Source organism: Microtus oregoni, unplaced genomic scaffold, assembly GCF_018167655.1.
Source record: "Microtus oregoni isolate MIOR12 unplaced genomic scaffold, Mior012 000015F_ref0000493, whole genome shotgun sequence".
NCBI lineage: Eukaryota > Metazoa > Chordata > Mammalia > Rodentia > Cricetidae > Microtus > Microtus oregoni.
In genome coordinates this window covers 5,333,415-5,348,974 of record NW_024543074.1, presented here as the reverse complement: position 1 = coordinate 5,348,974, position 15,560 = coordinate 5,333,415, and the positions used below count along the sequence as shown (strand labels likewise).

The 15,560-nt window shown below is 45.3% G+C and overlaps 1 protein-coding gene across 1 annotated transcript in view; it reads left to right on the top strand.

Moving 5' to 3' along the window:
• Ca10 (carbonic anhydrase 10) overlaps positions 1-15,560 on the top strand; it is a 488,218-nt gene that overhangs the window by 447,417 nt on the left and 25,241 nt on the right. The window lies entirely within an intron of this gene.

The following is a 15,560-nucleotide window of genomic DNA, read 5'->3' as shown; positions in this document are numbered from 1 at the left end:
GAAGAAATCAACATTGTCATCTGTGTCAACAAAGTGTGTTTAGGACTTAGGATGTGTCACGGGCTTTAGGCCGAAGGTCCTGGGGAAAGGGTTCCCGAAAGCAGTTCCACTCTTGAGCGGCAATCTTTCTGTTGGGGAGATGTTCCTATAAGACAGAATTCACCAGATGACACACAGATAAAGGACCTTTCAAGCGGTAGCAAAGACTGATTCAAAAATACAGAAGCACAGGTGGACAGGTCTAGCCAGGAAGCCATGGCACAGCTGATGTGTGTCGTAGGATAAAGGTCATGAAGGGCCCTCAAAGCCAAGGGAAAGGCCTAGATGTTTTTCCTCGGGAGACTGGGGTGTCCCAAGAAGGGCCTACAACTCAGGGAGTGAAATGGTAAGACTTAACCAACCCAGGGATTATTATAGGGAGAAAGGCTCAGGGGAACAGGAAGTTGGAAGCATCCAGGCCGGGTGGGAAGCTATGCAATAAGGCAGATGAGATTAACTGAAGCGGTGCAGGAAAGAGGCCAGGCACAGGTGCAAGCCCTGCTGGCTACTGTCGTAAAAGCCACAGGACATCACGACTAGCGGAATCACATGAAGAGTCTCCCTCAGTACCTCTGTTTACAACACACAGCAGAGATCTGGGTTGCAGAACTAAGAGTTTGGTCTGGTCAGGCGAAGATGTGGTATATAAAATGTAATGGGGCCGGGCGATGGTGGCACATGTCTTTAATAACAGCACTTGGGAGGCAGAGGCAGGCGAAACTCTGTGACTTCAAGGCCAGCTCTGGTCTGTAAGAGCTAGTTCCAGGACAGGCTCCAAAGCTACAGAGAAACCCTGTCTCAAAAAAGAAAAAAAAATTAATGGGTGTTCCTAGGTCTTCCTGATCAAGACAGAGTGATCTGCCCCACCGTCAATGCAGCTATGGACGGTTGCTTTGACCTGGCTGGGATCAGGGGTCCTTCTTCACTATCACAGGAAAAGGAACACAAGAGGCTCAGGCTAGAACTAAGGTTTAGGTTTTGTTCTGTTTTCATACTTGCTCAATACAATTATAAATCTAAGGACCCAGAAAGCAAAGAATGTCTCATTCTGGTGTCCATTCTATTCCATATACCTTAAAGCCACAACACTGTTGGCCTCAGAAAGGCCGAGAGAGATGTGTGCTTTGTCTGAGCCTAGAAGAGACATAAGTCTGTGTCTCTCGGACAGGACTGAGGTTAAATCAGTCTGACCTCAGATGCTGCAGTCCCCCTTCCAGTCTGAATTCTTCTTCCACACCTCCCATCCCACAAAGGTCTCTGGAAGTTCCCACCACCAAGCATCTAGACCTTGGAGAATTTATTTTAACTGTTTGTGGAGAAGAGAGGGAGGGTAAAGGACCCAACCCAAAGAAATTCTTTTCAGTTCAGATCTTCTGGACAAAACAGGGCAGGTAGCTCTGACATGGGAGTCATACAATGGATGGTTCTTTGTCTTCCTGTTTTCCTTGAGATTCTTTAGTCCTTCCTGGAATACTGAAGAGGACTCCAGAAGCAGGGACCCTGGATATCTCTTCCTTTGTAGCTTCTACTGAAAAGCTCAGCTCTGGAACCAGGCTCTCAGCATTCAGACCCAGTTCTTTAATTGTTTACTGGAAAAAAATGAAGAAGTGAGACAAGGGGATGATGGAAAGGTTATTATGGGGGGCACTGGGGAAGCAGACACAGGAGGATCCCTTGGGGAGCACTGGGGAAGCAGACACAGGAGGATCCCTTGGGGAGCACTGGGGAAGCAGACATAGGGGGATCCCTTGGGGAGCACTGGGGAAGCAGACACAGGAGGATCCCTTGAGCGCAGGAGTTAGAGATCACCCAGTGAGACCTCCCATGTCCAAACATTCGTTTGGGATGTTAGTTACTCTGATTTGATCATTACATATTGTGTACATGCATTCTATTGCTACCATATTCTATAAATATGTATGCCAATATTTTTAAATGTTATAAATTTAAATGTAACTTTAATTTTTAAATGTAACCTTTAAAAGTAACCTTAAAAAGTATTAAATGGGTGAAATAAGATAATTTTTATAAAATACTAAATACAATGGCTGGCAGAACTCAGTGGGGGTTAGCAATCCCATTCTATTTTATTTAAGGTAGCTGTCCCTACCCAAGCATTAGCTACCAGTCTGTAAAATACTGAATAAAACAGCATATAGCTAATGACCCTCATAGCTCTGCTGTGATCCCATGTACCCGAGGGGAGGGGTAGTGGTGGTGATGGTGGTGGTGTCATTGTGGTGGTGTCTTGGTGGTGGTGGTGGTGATGGTGGTGGTGGTGATGGTGGTGGTGGTCGTGGTGGTGGTGGTGATGGTAGTGCTGAATGTGTTCATATGAGAAATTTGAATGAACTTTCTTGGTGAGAGGCATAATAAGGAATGTAGGGCAAAGAATAACTTGAGATACTTGAGTACCTGCTGCACATCCAGTGTGTGCTGGTTGCTTCATGTGTAATAATTTGCATAATCCCTACAGCTTGCAGTTTGAAAGGAAGAAAAGAATAGACTCAAAAAAGCAACCCAGAAAGACAGTCTGGAGAAGATGGCAATTTTGGAGTTTTTGGTGAGCAGGGATCACTAGTAAAGAAAAGAGTGGTCATCCCAGGTAGAGACAAAAAGCACATACGAAGTTATAGGGCGGGCATAGAGAGGAACAAGGAGCCCTGTCTCTACTCCAGGCAACAGGCTGCCAGTCTAGGGCATGGAGACTGTAGATAGGAAGGAGATGGCATCACTGGGAAAACCAAGAAGTTGGCTCCTGGCCAGACTTCAAGGCAGCATTAGTACATACGTGTCACAGCAACTACACCAGACAAACAAAACACGATGCTCACCACCGACCCTTGTGCCAAGCCAGTTCCTGCCTCAGAAGGTTCATCAAAGGCTGGGAGTTAAGTTAGGCAGCATACTAAGACCCTGTCTCAAAAAAAATTAAACAAATAAAATGAAATATATTCCTTTGACTCTTTGCTTAATAGGATCCCTGTCAGATGTTGCTGAGGAGAGGGCCTTCTGCCTTTTCCCCACAGCCGTTATGAACTAAAGCCCTGCAGTGCAAGAGGCTTCATTTCACAGGGTTGTGTGTCTTTGGCCTCTGCCTCAAGTCTGATGACAGTCCTGAATCTCGGAGCATATACAATTACAGGGAGAAGATATTGCTTATCAGTTAACCCTTTGTCTCTGGCATCAGGCATGTGACCTGTGTATTTATAACTTGGTCACTTAGATGCCTTACTTAACATCTGCCAGCTTCCATTTCCCTATCAGTAAATTAAAAGTGGTGACAATATTCTCATACACAGGCCTTTGTGAGTATTAAGTGAAAATGCTTACATGATGTGAACTGGCCCAGTCCTAGCTTACATTGTTGGCTCAATAATATTGGGTAGTGCTGCTGCTGCTGTTGTTGCTGCTGCTGCTGCTGCTGCTGCTGCTGCTGCTGCTGCTGCTGCTGCTGCTAATAATGATGATGATGATGATGATGATGATGATGATGATGATGATGATGATGGTGGTGGTGGTGGTGGTGGTGGTGGTGGTGGTGGTGGTGGTGGTGTGGTGGTGGTGGTGGTGATGTTCAGTGTGGATGTGAGATCAACTCTGGAGACTTCTGAGTAACATGGGCAGGACAGAGCCAGAGAAAAGTGCAGCTGGGATGGAGATGAGATCCTTCAACCTCTTCACCAGCACTTGGCAAGGACAAATGACTCTTCAAAGTTCACACATTTGAACTGGTACCCCAAAAAATTCAGGAAGAAAAGGGAACGTGACCTGGAATGACGTAGCGGTTCTCGGCAATCCCTGGTATGTGGGGAATGTAGTCATCTCCCCTCCCTAGCTTCAGGGTTCACAGATGTATCATGGGGATGACAATGTCTGCCCACACATCAGTTGTGAGAACTGGATGAGATGACACCTGGAGAGTGTTTGGAACCCCACTAGCACATGAGAAACTCTTAATACTTGGAGGCCATTATGATCTCTCTAAGTGGAAGGTAAGATGAGGAGACACAAGGAGGGAAGGCACACCATACGCAAACACCAACCTCAACACAAGTCTCAAGATAGGAGAGAACTCTGAGAAGAGACCTGGGTTCAAGTCTAGGATCTGTTGCTTACCAACTGAGTCAGCATGGGTCCTCCATTTCTCCTGTTTGCTAGGTTTCAATGCTTTGTGACCTCACCTGCAGCAGGGTTCTTGTGCGGTCCCAAAGAAGTTTTGGAGGAAGCCTCATATTTACAAAGCCCTCCAGTATGAACTGGTCTCTCCATCCAGGACTAGGAACTGCTTGCGGCCAAAGCTGGTGCCCCATATCGGAACTGCTATTCCCTGACACAGCACTTGCTGCAGAAGAGATGTTGCTGCTTCTCTGCAGATGACAACCACAGTCCCCTCCCACCTTGGGAATGCCCGGGACTCTCACTATAGAAAGGAGAGAGACCTTTGCTGCTGACCCTACCCATCCCTGGCTAACCCTCTTCTGCCGGAAGCAGGCTTCTCCTTGGGAAATGATAGGAGTCCCAGACAGAGCCATGGCACTTGGGGAAAACCCTTGCTGAATGCTTGGGTCTCAATCACGGAAAGGATGAGAAGACAACACATTGCGATCTGCCCCTGGAGAGATTATGCCCAGTGGTTTCCAAGTAACACCACAGAGCTGTTTCATGCTCACAGACAGGCTTGGAAGGATGCTGAAGTCTTAATATAGACTGTCCACACGCCTCTTCCCAAATGCTGTCAGCAGAATGCTATCTCCACTCCTCTCCCAGGGAATATTTTGGGAGCCTGAGACAAGGGCACCATCTGGGCTTCCCTGAAGAGCGGTGAAAATAATTTGGCTTTCTTGCCTCTGTCTCCTTTCACCGCCGTCAACCCCTACTCACCTCTCAGAAGCAAACAAAACAAAATTCACCGGAACCAGCCACAGCCTCTACTGAGTTGGCATCAGCGATAATCAGAACACATGGCGATACAGCCGTAAGGACATTCCCACCCAGGGTCATCTGGCTCAGGTCTGTGTGAAAATGTAGAAGACAAATGTATATGCAGGGAACTCTACCACTCCTATAATGTACAGATATAGGAACTGGCTTTCCTAGCTGGATGGGACCACCACACACACACATACACAGACTCCACACCACACACATACATACACACACACACAGACCCCACACCGCACACACACATCTCACAAGGGCTTGAATTTTTATGGATATCATATGATTTTGTCACCATGATGGGACAACTATAGATAGTTATTGGGAGGGGCATACAATTCAAAGGCCTTATAGTGCGTGGAACAGTCACACACCTCCGCTGGATTAGTCCATTAGTGCATTTTTGGAAATGAAATTCAAAACCCCCTCCTCCTTCCATGCTGCTCCCTCCCTCCTATGTATTATATCACAGACCCCATTGTTCTTTAGCCCCTGGCTTCATGTCTAATGCCCTCATAGACCATGGTTCAGGTGACCATCCCTGGGTTGATCGAATGGGTTTCTGGATTACTGCCTTTGTCCTTTTCCATGTGCCTAGAAGGCTTTTCTTGGTGGTTTTTGACATTTGTTTTCCAATAATTGGATGCTCCACATCACATTTCTTGGAATAAGCTAATAATTTCCCTTTTTTTCCAGAAGCCTGGTTGGGCATCTCCCATTTCTCAAAATCTGTGTTATTCTTTTATTAAGAAAAATATCCCTAAATGAATTATGATCCAGGCCTGGAGATACAGTTCACTTGGTGGACATACACAAATCCCTGAATTTAATCCCCTACATTACTTAAAACATACCTGTAACTCCAGTCTTGGTAGGTACCGTTAGAAGAATCAGGAATTCAGAGTCATCTTCAACTATGTAGTGATTTCAAGACCCTGCCTCAAAAGTAAACATGGGATCTCTTTGATTATTAAAACACTTTAGCAGATACTCATATTGTTTTTAACTTGTCAAGCACCATGGCATGAGATATGTCATTATATTTAGGTTATTTGACTCTGTGGTTTGTGGGCAAGCTTTGGAAGGGAAGCTTGGCAGTAGTCAGCCATGTGATCGCTGGAAGAATTAGATACCATAGTGAGAAATACTTGAAAGTGGGTCACTGTTCACTGTAGTTTTTAGCTCAGTGATCTATATCAAAAACAAACTGATGCCTCATCACACACACACACACACACACACACACACACACACACACCCCTCCACACCTCCATTGTTAATTTTCCATTGTTCTTAAAATTAAGGCCATATTATCATTGGGATCTTTAAGACTGAGTGTGGTCTGTCCCTGTTTTTGTCCTGAATCACCAAGCCCTAATTAATGACCCCTAACTTCTGGTGTTTGACACTTCTTCTGCTCCATCATGCCCCAGGGGCTTAGCACCTCCTCCGGCTGTTTAGATTTTTCCTCTCTCAGCTCTGTATGCCCAGCACTTTGCTTGGCACACAGCAAACACACGTGGGTATTGCTGAGAGGGTGAATGAAAGGCTTGGGTAGTGGCAGCCATCAGGACAGGGATAATTATTTTTATTTGGTTTTGGTCTGATTTGAGCTAGTCACTCTCAAATGAGGAAGACAGAGGTCACAAAGCGGAAGTCGGGAGAACTGAGGCTGCTCTTGATCTACACACATACATCACTGGATCACAGTCCCATCCCTAGCCTCCGTCTCTGTTGATAACTCCAGTCTGATGCCACTCAACCCGTGTACAGCCCCGGCATAAGTATGCTACCTACTGGGACTTTGACTTATACAGCCCAATTCTATCTTCTTTGAGGGATGCTCAGCAGACAGCATCCTAAACTTCCTGAAATGTGTTTATATTTTAGAAGAATATGAAAACTTGCTCCTAACATCTCCACATTTTCTACACAAAGACCTTAATGTCTTAAAGGACTTTGGCTTACCAACATGACCCATTGACCAATGGCAGACACATCATTTACATTCTGGTACCTAAGCAGGTGGAGTAGCACATGCTTATTACCTCACTTACCCAGAAAGTTAAGGAGAGAGGTCCACTGAAACCTAGGAATTAGGTTCAGGCTAAACAATATAGTGAGACCCCGTTCCAAGGGAAAAAATAATGAAATAGAATATGTCTCGGACTTTGTGCTTAGCACTCTAGTCTTCATTAGAGGCAACCTACGTGGATGGATTGTGTCTGTTAGTGGCTGTGAAACTGGCTGGTGTGTGTTCCTGCTTATTAAATATCACATTTCAGGCAATTAAAGTGTATAGTCAAGCCTGGCTTTGTGAATGCTTTATCCAAATTGTTCTGCAGCTTGACTTGGTTGAGGGATGATGTTCCTGATGCCCCGCTGACAAGCATTAGGAAGCAAGTCATCTAAAGTAACTACAGAATGGACAAGTGAGGGACATGACAAGCTGAAGGGCAGGATTTAATCCCTCCTTCTTACATGATGGAGACTGACGGCCAGGCACAAATAAGGCAGGTAGTCTTGGTCTTGCCTTCGGTGTGCATATTCTATGAGCATCGATAGTCCCTATTCTTCACCAAGTTGTGTCTCTTTCAAGTTCAATTGCATCTAAAATAACAAATCCATGAGCCCATATAAATAACTTCAAGAGGGCAAAGCCTTGTATCAAAGTCCCTGGGGTGGCGTCACAGTGATTCGGGCTGTCACATTGCTGAACCTTTCAAAGCCAGAGAGGTAGCAACAGTTTCCCCTGTGTCTGAGGGGTGCAGAAACTCAGTTCCCTCAAAAGAGCAAACTCCTAAGACAAGTTCTTCCTCAGGAGTGGGAATAACCAAAAATAAGCGGTCCCACTGAGATGATAATGGCTCTCTTTTCTATTTCATTCAACCAGTACACTAAATTTCATTGGCATAGTTCTCCAATAATGATGGGCTTTAATTCCTGATATGCACTCTACTTGATTGCAATGATTATTTTAATATAATATTACAATCAGCTAATGTTAATATAAGCTTTTTGTATGTAATTATGAGAGACAGTGGCCTGTCCGGCCCTCAAAAGTCTCTTGGAAATGTACTTGTAAAGTTACCTTGCTCTTGACTTTTTGTAAGTAGAAGTAGGGAAATGATTCTTGACGTAACTCAAAGGACCTATGTAACACCAGACTCTACTTCAATTAAAACCAAATGAGCCTTCATTAATGCTAACTCTTTGAGCTCTGAAATATCTATCAATATCTATCTGACATACATGATCTGGACATGCCAATAAGATGGTTTTCCTCCAGAGACAATCTCTTCTGTGGCAATGATAATGAGCTGAAGAGAGACGGGGCCCTGAGACTATGTGTGCTGGTACCACTGCGGTTTTTATAATACCAACTACAGAAAGAAGCTATTAGCAACATCATCTTGGTGGTCAGGTAGTAATACGGCAAAATAGGAGATAAAAATAAATCATCTATAGACACTTCCCTAAAAAAAAATGCAATATAAACATGTCGATCACCTGACTTTTTTCTAAGTAACTTTGAAGTGGCTAAACCCCTCGTTTTCCTCGTCTGAGCTTCGGCAGCCAGGCGTTTCTAATAAGAATCATCACAGCACCCATTTAATGAGTGTGTACTCTGGACCAGATGCTGCGTTTGAAGCTCACTTTATCTCGTTCGTATATTTGATCTCATTTGCAAGCTGTGCTATTTAATCAGCCCAGTCGATCCTTGGGCGGCCATGCTGCAATCACGTTTTGCATGTGAAGAAATTGAACTGCAAAGAGCCTAACTAACCTAGGACTCGAACCCAGGGTATTCGACTCTAGAACAATGAGCTGTCTTTCCTCACATCCGGTGCTAGGACGAGTCTGAAGTCTTGGGGGTATGGGGGCGGGGAGGGAGGAAAATAAGTGAATAAAGAGGAAAGGATGGGAATAAGAAGTCTCTAGCTGCAGGATGCCACTCTGGGGAATTCACAGTAAAATCAGACGAGGTTCAAAAAAGAGCTCTCAGACCTCACTGTTTAATCCCAGTTGGTACCAGCCTCAGCCCAGATGATACATCTGGAAGGATGTAGATGGACCCCTTTATAGGAAGCATATCCTGCCTTGGCTTTCTGCAGCTTTGCTATTGAGAAACAGAAGGGATATAGATGCTTTGGGGAAAGGACCACAGAAGGAAAGTTAGGCTTCTAAAGGCAGCTATTTTAGAATAGGGGTGAGCACCAGGGGAGCGCACTAATTCTTCCATGGTAGCACCCCATCTGTGGTGATTGTTTGCCTAGACCCTGCCTGGATCCTGAAGAGGATGTTGGTAATTTTCCTGTTTCATTCTTTTTTTTTCTTTTTTTTCTTTTTTTTTCTTTATTTAAATTTATTTATTTATTAAGGATTTCTGCCTCGTCCCCGCAACCGCTTCCCATTTCCCTCCCCCTCCCCCGATCAAGTCCCCCTCCCTCCTCTGCTCGAAGAGCAATCAGGGTTCCCTGACCTGTGGGAAGCCCAAGGACTGCCCACCTCTATCCAGGTCTCGTAAGGTGAGCATCCAAACTGCCTAGGCTCCCACAAAGCCAGTACGTGCAGTAGGATCAAAAACCCACTGCAATTGTTCTTGAATTGTGACGATGCTCAGATACATCCTCATTCTTCTAAGAAAGAAGCCGTGGCACAGAGGGACCAGGTAGCTAGCCTGGGGTTACTCAGACAGAAGAGCATCTGGATAAGCCAAGCCTCAAATTTTCTTGCTCCATCCTGCACCCAAGGGTCATACCCTGCATTTGTTCAAACTTTAGAACAACTCACTAAAAAAATGTCATGCCTTAAAAATCCAAGTAGTGATCCCTCCTTCAGTCTAGGGTCTCCAGTCATGGAAGTGATGGACGCTTCATGTCCTTTGCAGCTTAATTGCATCCACATGTCTTAGGATACAGGAAGCCATCATCACCAGGCATATCCGTGATAATTGCCAAGGCTGAGGGTGAGAATGTGGCGGTTGGTAAATATCAAGCCGTGCTCTTCTCTGCAGAGTCTGTGCTCTTACACAGAAAGACAAACTTGCTAATGACTTCTATAAATAAGTTCCCGCGTATAACTGTTGTTCCAGCAAAAGCTGCTGAAATGTAATCTCCCCTTCAAGTATAAAACACCTTCCTTCTCTCTTTACTGTTTTATGGGGAGGTGAGGTAGACCCGAATCGCTGTCACTGGCTGTGTGACCTCTCTGTGCCTTCTCTTTTTTTTTTTTATCCTTTGTCTATTTCGGGAACAAATGAGTGTGCCGTGCAAGCGCCTTGAGGATACAGGATCTATAGGCTGCATCTCTGGACTCCTGGGGTCCAGCTCAGGGTGGGCACCTGGGACCTCAGGGCTGACAGAAGTAAGCTCATTTGAATTGATGGTGCTTTGGAAAATCTAAAGGACCCTAGGAACATAAGAATGGCCATTAAACGGGGGGGGGGGGGGCAGACTCATGCTTACTTCCTCTCAGCATGCACTCTCTCCCCTCTGTACACAGTCATTGGAAAACGAATGCTTTGGAAGTTCTTTGCCCAGCTCTCAACTTAAGCAAGCCATAGTGGGCGAACTATAACCACAAACCCAACCCAGCCCACGGTGTGCTGCATAGAAAGTTCTCTTGGAATCTAGCCACACCCGTTCTTTCCTGTTTTCTCTTTGACCACTTTAATACTAGGAAAGCTGAGTGAAGTCACAGTGGCAGAAGCCCCACAAGACCCACGGATGGAAGATTCACTGTCTCGCTCATGGCTTTAAATGCCAGTTGCCTGCTAAATTACCTTCAGAGCCACTAGGAACATGTCCCTCCCTAAAGCTCTCACTTCATCCAGAGCAGGGAACCATGCACCGAGTTCTCCCCCAGTAGGTAGTACTCTCCCCTGGGTCCTCAGGAAGACATACTCAAAGACAGGATGCAGAAGAGGAAACTGTACGCACCTAAACCTGATTTCTACAGGAGCCCAAGGCTCTGTTATCTACTGCAAAAGTAAACATAGAACAACAGCAAGCATGGTAACAGATGGCTACTGAGTGTCTAGTGCATGCCAGGCCTTGGGCTAAATGCTTTTCTCCAAGCCCGTGAAGTCATAACAATGGATATAGGAAGTAGGCAGTTTTACAATCCTTACGTAAAGATGAGAACCTGCATGACCCAGGTGCTCAGGGATGAAGCTAGGCTATGGCATCTGCATAGTCTTATGAGAATACTAAAGGTCTTTTTCTATTTAAATAGCATTTTTTCATTTATTTTCCATACCAACCAGTTTCTCCCCCTCTTCTCCTTCCATCCCCTCCCTTTTCCTATCTAACCTCCCCCCTTCCCTCCTCCTCTATCTCCATTCAGAAAGGACAAGCCTTCCATGGGCTTGCTCAAAGCAGGGCACATCACGATGAGGCATGACCGAGCTCCTCCCCTTACATCGAGGCGGGGCCAGGTAATCCAGATACTAAGGGCCTTAACTCCCTTTGGGGATACACGTCTGGAATTCAGACTGTTTCCCCAGTTCAGCCAAGCAACCCTCTCTCCTTGCTTCTCACGACGTCACATTTTGTCTTCTGACCATGGCCTGCCTTGCTTCCTCTATCCATTTTACAGTTATTCCTACCTTGCCATTGCTGCTATGGACAGATACGGTGCTGAGTTCTAGGACGCTGGCGTGGTTCTTTGCCAGACGAAGCTTAGAGTCTAGCCAAAGATGTGAAGAACGAAGCATTCTCACCACAAATGTAGAAGCCAAACTGTGATGCGTGTTCCAAGCTAACAGGACCGTGAAAATGACTTCTCAGGGGGTGACCCTTGAGCCAAGTTCTAAAGGAGCTCACAAATAAAAGTCAGATAAAAAGGGGGAGGAAAAGATATATGAAACGGAAATAACAGAGTAAGCACAGGCTGTAGAAAAAGGAAGAAGTGTGGTGTGTGAGGTGAAAAAAACCTGCTAGTCCATGCTAACCACTGAGACTTTTAGAAAAAGTCAGGGCCCAGCCAAGGGCTGGGCTCACATTCAGGCCTTTACCTTCTGGGTGGTGGAAGTCACTGAGTTATTACAGAGGTTAATGTGGTAGCCTTGTCATGAGTGCCGTCACAAGGTGACTCTTTCAGGTTTAATAAGGGACAGAGAAAGGTCAACTGGAGCATGTGCATCAGGCCTGAGAGATGCATGGTCATTCTCCCAAAACTTGAGTGAGAAGCTCTGGTCACATACTGGTCACAGGCTTGTCACACACTCATGGAAAAGGAAATTGTGCTCCATGCCAGAGACTGCTCACAGCTGGACCAATGACGGGGCTAACTCAGAAGCCTGCTCACAGCAAGTATTCATTCAGCAAAAACAAATACTTGGGACCTAGTTCTAAAGCTGAATTTCAGCATGGAACTTGGAGAAAGTGATTACTTTGGTCTCCAGAAAATTCTGTAATGTGAAGATAGCTCTGCATCTGATTGTATGACTCTCAGTGCAAGACCAACGGCCTGGAACCATAGGCATGAGACCCTAGCCACCTGAGCCTCTGAGGCTCTCCATGGACTACTGCTATCCTGCCCAGCTTCTCCTCTACCACGCTTCCGATGAAGTATAAATCACCATACTGTGATAAGCAAGACATAGACCCTCTCTGACCCGAAGTTTCTTTGTGTTTAATAGAAATGAGCTAGTCTTGGTTTTGTCTAAGGCCCCTTCTAGAGCTCAGACTCTGAGCAGTAGAATGATTCATTCAGCAAGCATTTGCCAAGCTTCACACTGGGCCAAATTCCATGGCAAACATTAGGAGCAAGATGATGCATAGCATCCATTCCTGGAGATGTTTACCTAAAGATGGGAACAGACACAAAGCCAATAGTCTAGAAGTAACATGCTGTCCGAGTGTGAACTCGAACCATAAGACCTGGGCACCGTTTGCCACCCGATACTTCCTTGATCAAGTGGTAAAGCAGAATTGTGGTGTCCCTGTAAATCAAAAGCAGATCATGAGATGGAGTTTTGAGAATTAAATGAGATGATATTACAGCTAACATTTCTCTATGCCTATGTCCAATTTATAAATGCTACATGTATAAATCTCAGCTCAAGGCGAATCTCTGGAGAAGGATGCCCAAATCCATTCCCCAAGCTCCCAACACACCATCCCTTGCAACATGCATCACAGTTGGATTCCTGCATGTACTGTAGATGATCGGCGCTCAACCAGTGTTAATGGTGATCATCAATAAAGCGTGGTGATGGCAGTGATGATGCTGGTGACGACTAGTTCTGACAGTGATGTTCAGCTCCCACACACCTGTACCAGGTATCGATGGTTTGTATCTATTCTGATCACCAGTGCCCTGTAGGCTCTAAGATACTTTGAATTTTCAATCGTCATGAGTTTCCTAAGAAGTTGAACCAGCAGAATACATTGAGATATTTATAAATGGAGAGTCATTACAGCATCTGGTCCACCTGACTACAGCGGGGGAGAAGTCTCACCACATGGCATCTTCAAGCTGAAGAACCAGGAATTCATTGGCATGATCTCACTCAGTCCAGGTCCAAAGTCTGTAGACCCATAGACATTTAAGTGGTGTTTGCAGTATGAATCCTAGGTCCTGGAACCAGGATTTGTGATTTCCAAGGACAGATAAAGATGGATGTTCCAGCCCAAGAAGAATGAATTCACCCTTCTTCTGTCACTTTATATACAATGAGTTCTTAACAGATATAAAACCATGTTTGAAAGGCTACATATATTCTACTCAGCTTATTAGTGTAAATGCTGATCTGTTCCAGAAACATCTTTACAAACATACCCAGAAACATTAGCAGATATTTGGACACCCCTTAGCCCTGTGAAACCTGCACATCAAATCAATCATTGCAAGCTAATTTATAATCACAATAAATTCTGGTTAAGAATTTATAGAAACAGAGATGGGCAACATCACCAGTATCCTAGAAAAGACGGGGGATGGATGAATGTGACATAAAGAAGAGTAGGCAAGACCCCCTCTTGTCTCTATCATGACCCTCTAGGTGTCCAAAGAGATCTTTCAAAACTGTGTCTGGGTCAGTTTATTTATTTATGCCTTAATGCCAGCAAATTCCTGCTTCAAAGACCCTCAGCAAGGTCTGCAAAGTCCTGTGTGAGTTGGTCCCACCCTGGGCCACTTTTACCCACCCCTAACCATCTGCATTGCTTGCCACTGCCTCAGACCCCTTGTATCCTCTCTGCTCTGTGTGACTGGCAGGCCTCCTTCCAGTCTCTCCAGGCCTTGTTCTTCTTCATCACCAGATCTCAGCTCAAATATCTTCTCTGCAGAGAGCCTTCCACTAGCTACACTAGCTACAGATGCTGCCCACGCTTCTATGCGTGCACTCTTCTTTCCACTGCTAGCTTTGTCTTTGTAACCTAAAATTGTAAGCAAAGGCCTGGTAGAGGACGGCACAGACAAAGAAATGGTCCTCCAGCCCCTGCCTGTGGTTGCCTTTCCGGCGGCAAACTAGCTGCAGTGTAACCATCTGTCTCCACTGGCAAAATAGATAAGAAGTTAAAAAGCAAATGAGGAATGTCAAAAGCATGATACTGTGTGCCCCTCTATGACATGTTCCATGGACTCGGGTGTTCAGATCAGTGGTACCCTCTGAGGGGGCACTGCTGGGTTACCGGTGCCCATTGACACTCCACTGGTTTGCACTTCCAGTGGATCTCTAGCTTGGAAGCTTTTTAACAAACACAGGACCTGCTTCCTTCCCAAAATAGTCAGAACTGGACAGGGACAAGCAGGCACTGGAGAGTTTCAAAACACCAGGTGACCTGCATGCCCAGCAACACTTGCATACCACAAGAATAAATGTGCTGGTTGTTTTCAAAACACAAGGGCAAGTTTCCTTCTAGTTCATTGTCTTTCTTTGAAAACTGCACCACACTTTAATGCAAGGTGGGATTCTGGCAGGAATGAAAGGCGTCTTGTACTTTCAGAGTCCCAAGTCACTTCCCAGGCGCTACCTGGTTAGGTTTTCAAACCAGCCAGCGAAGAGCACTAACACCGTTAGAGAGAGATCTATGATGCTTGCGCTGTGACAGTGTTGCAAGAAGGTGAACAGTGGAAAGCCATGAAAGGCATGGGATGGCTCAGCATGTTACGGAGTATTCACGCAGGGAGGAGACTATTGCCGCCAAGAGAACTACGGGTAGACTTAAAGATATTGACTTGAATGAACAGGCAGTCAGAAATCAACTTTAGAATGGCGCTTGTAAATTTTTTCATGTTATTGTTTCTGTTGGTGTTGCTGTTATTGTTTCTAAGATATGTCTCGTGTATTCCAAGCTGGCTTTTATCTCACTAAGTAGCCGGAGATGATTTTGAACCCCAACCCTCTTGCCTCTACCTCCTAAGTGTTAGACTTACAAAACTCAGTTTATGTGGTGCTAAAACTGGAACCCAGCAGAAGCAGAACACTGCCAACTGAGCTGTGGCCATGCCCCTCTATTGTTCCTTTAAACTTTTTTTTTTTTTGTATGTGTGTAGCTGTCTGCTTTATAAGCAGAGAAACCTGTCTGGGAGGGGTCTAAATGAGCTGTTCATTTTCCCATCATGTGAGC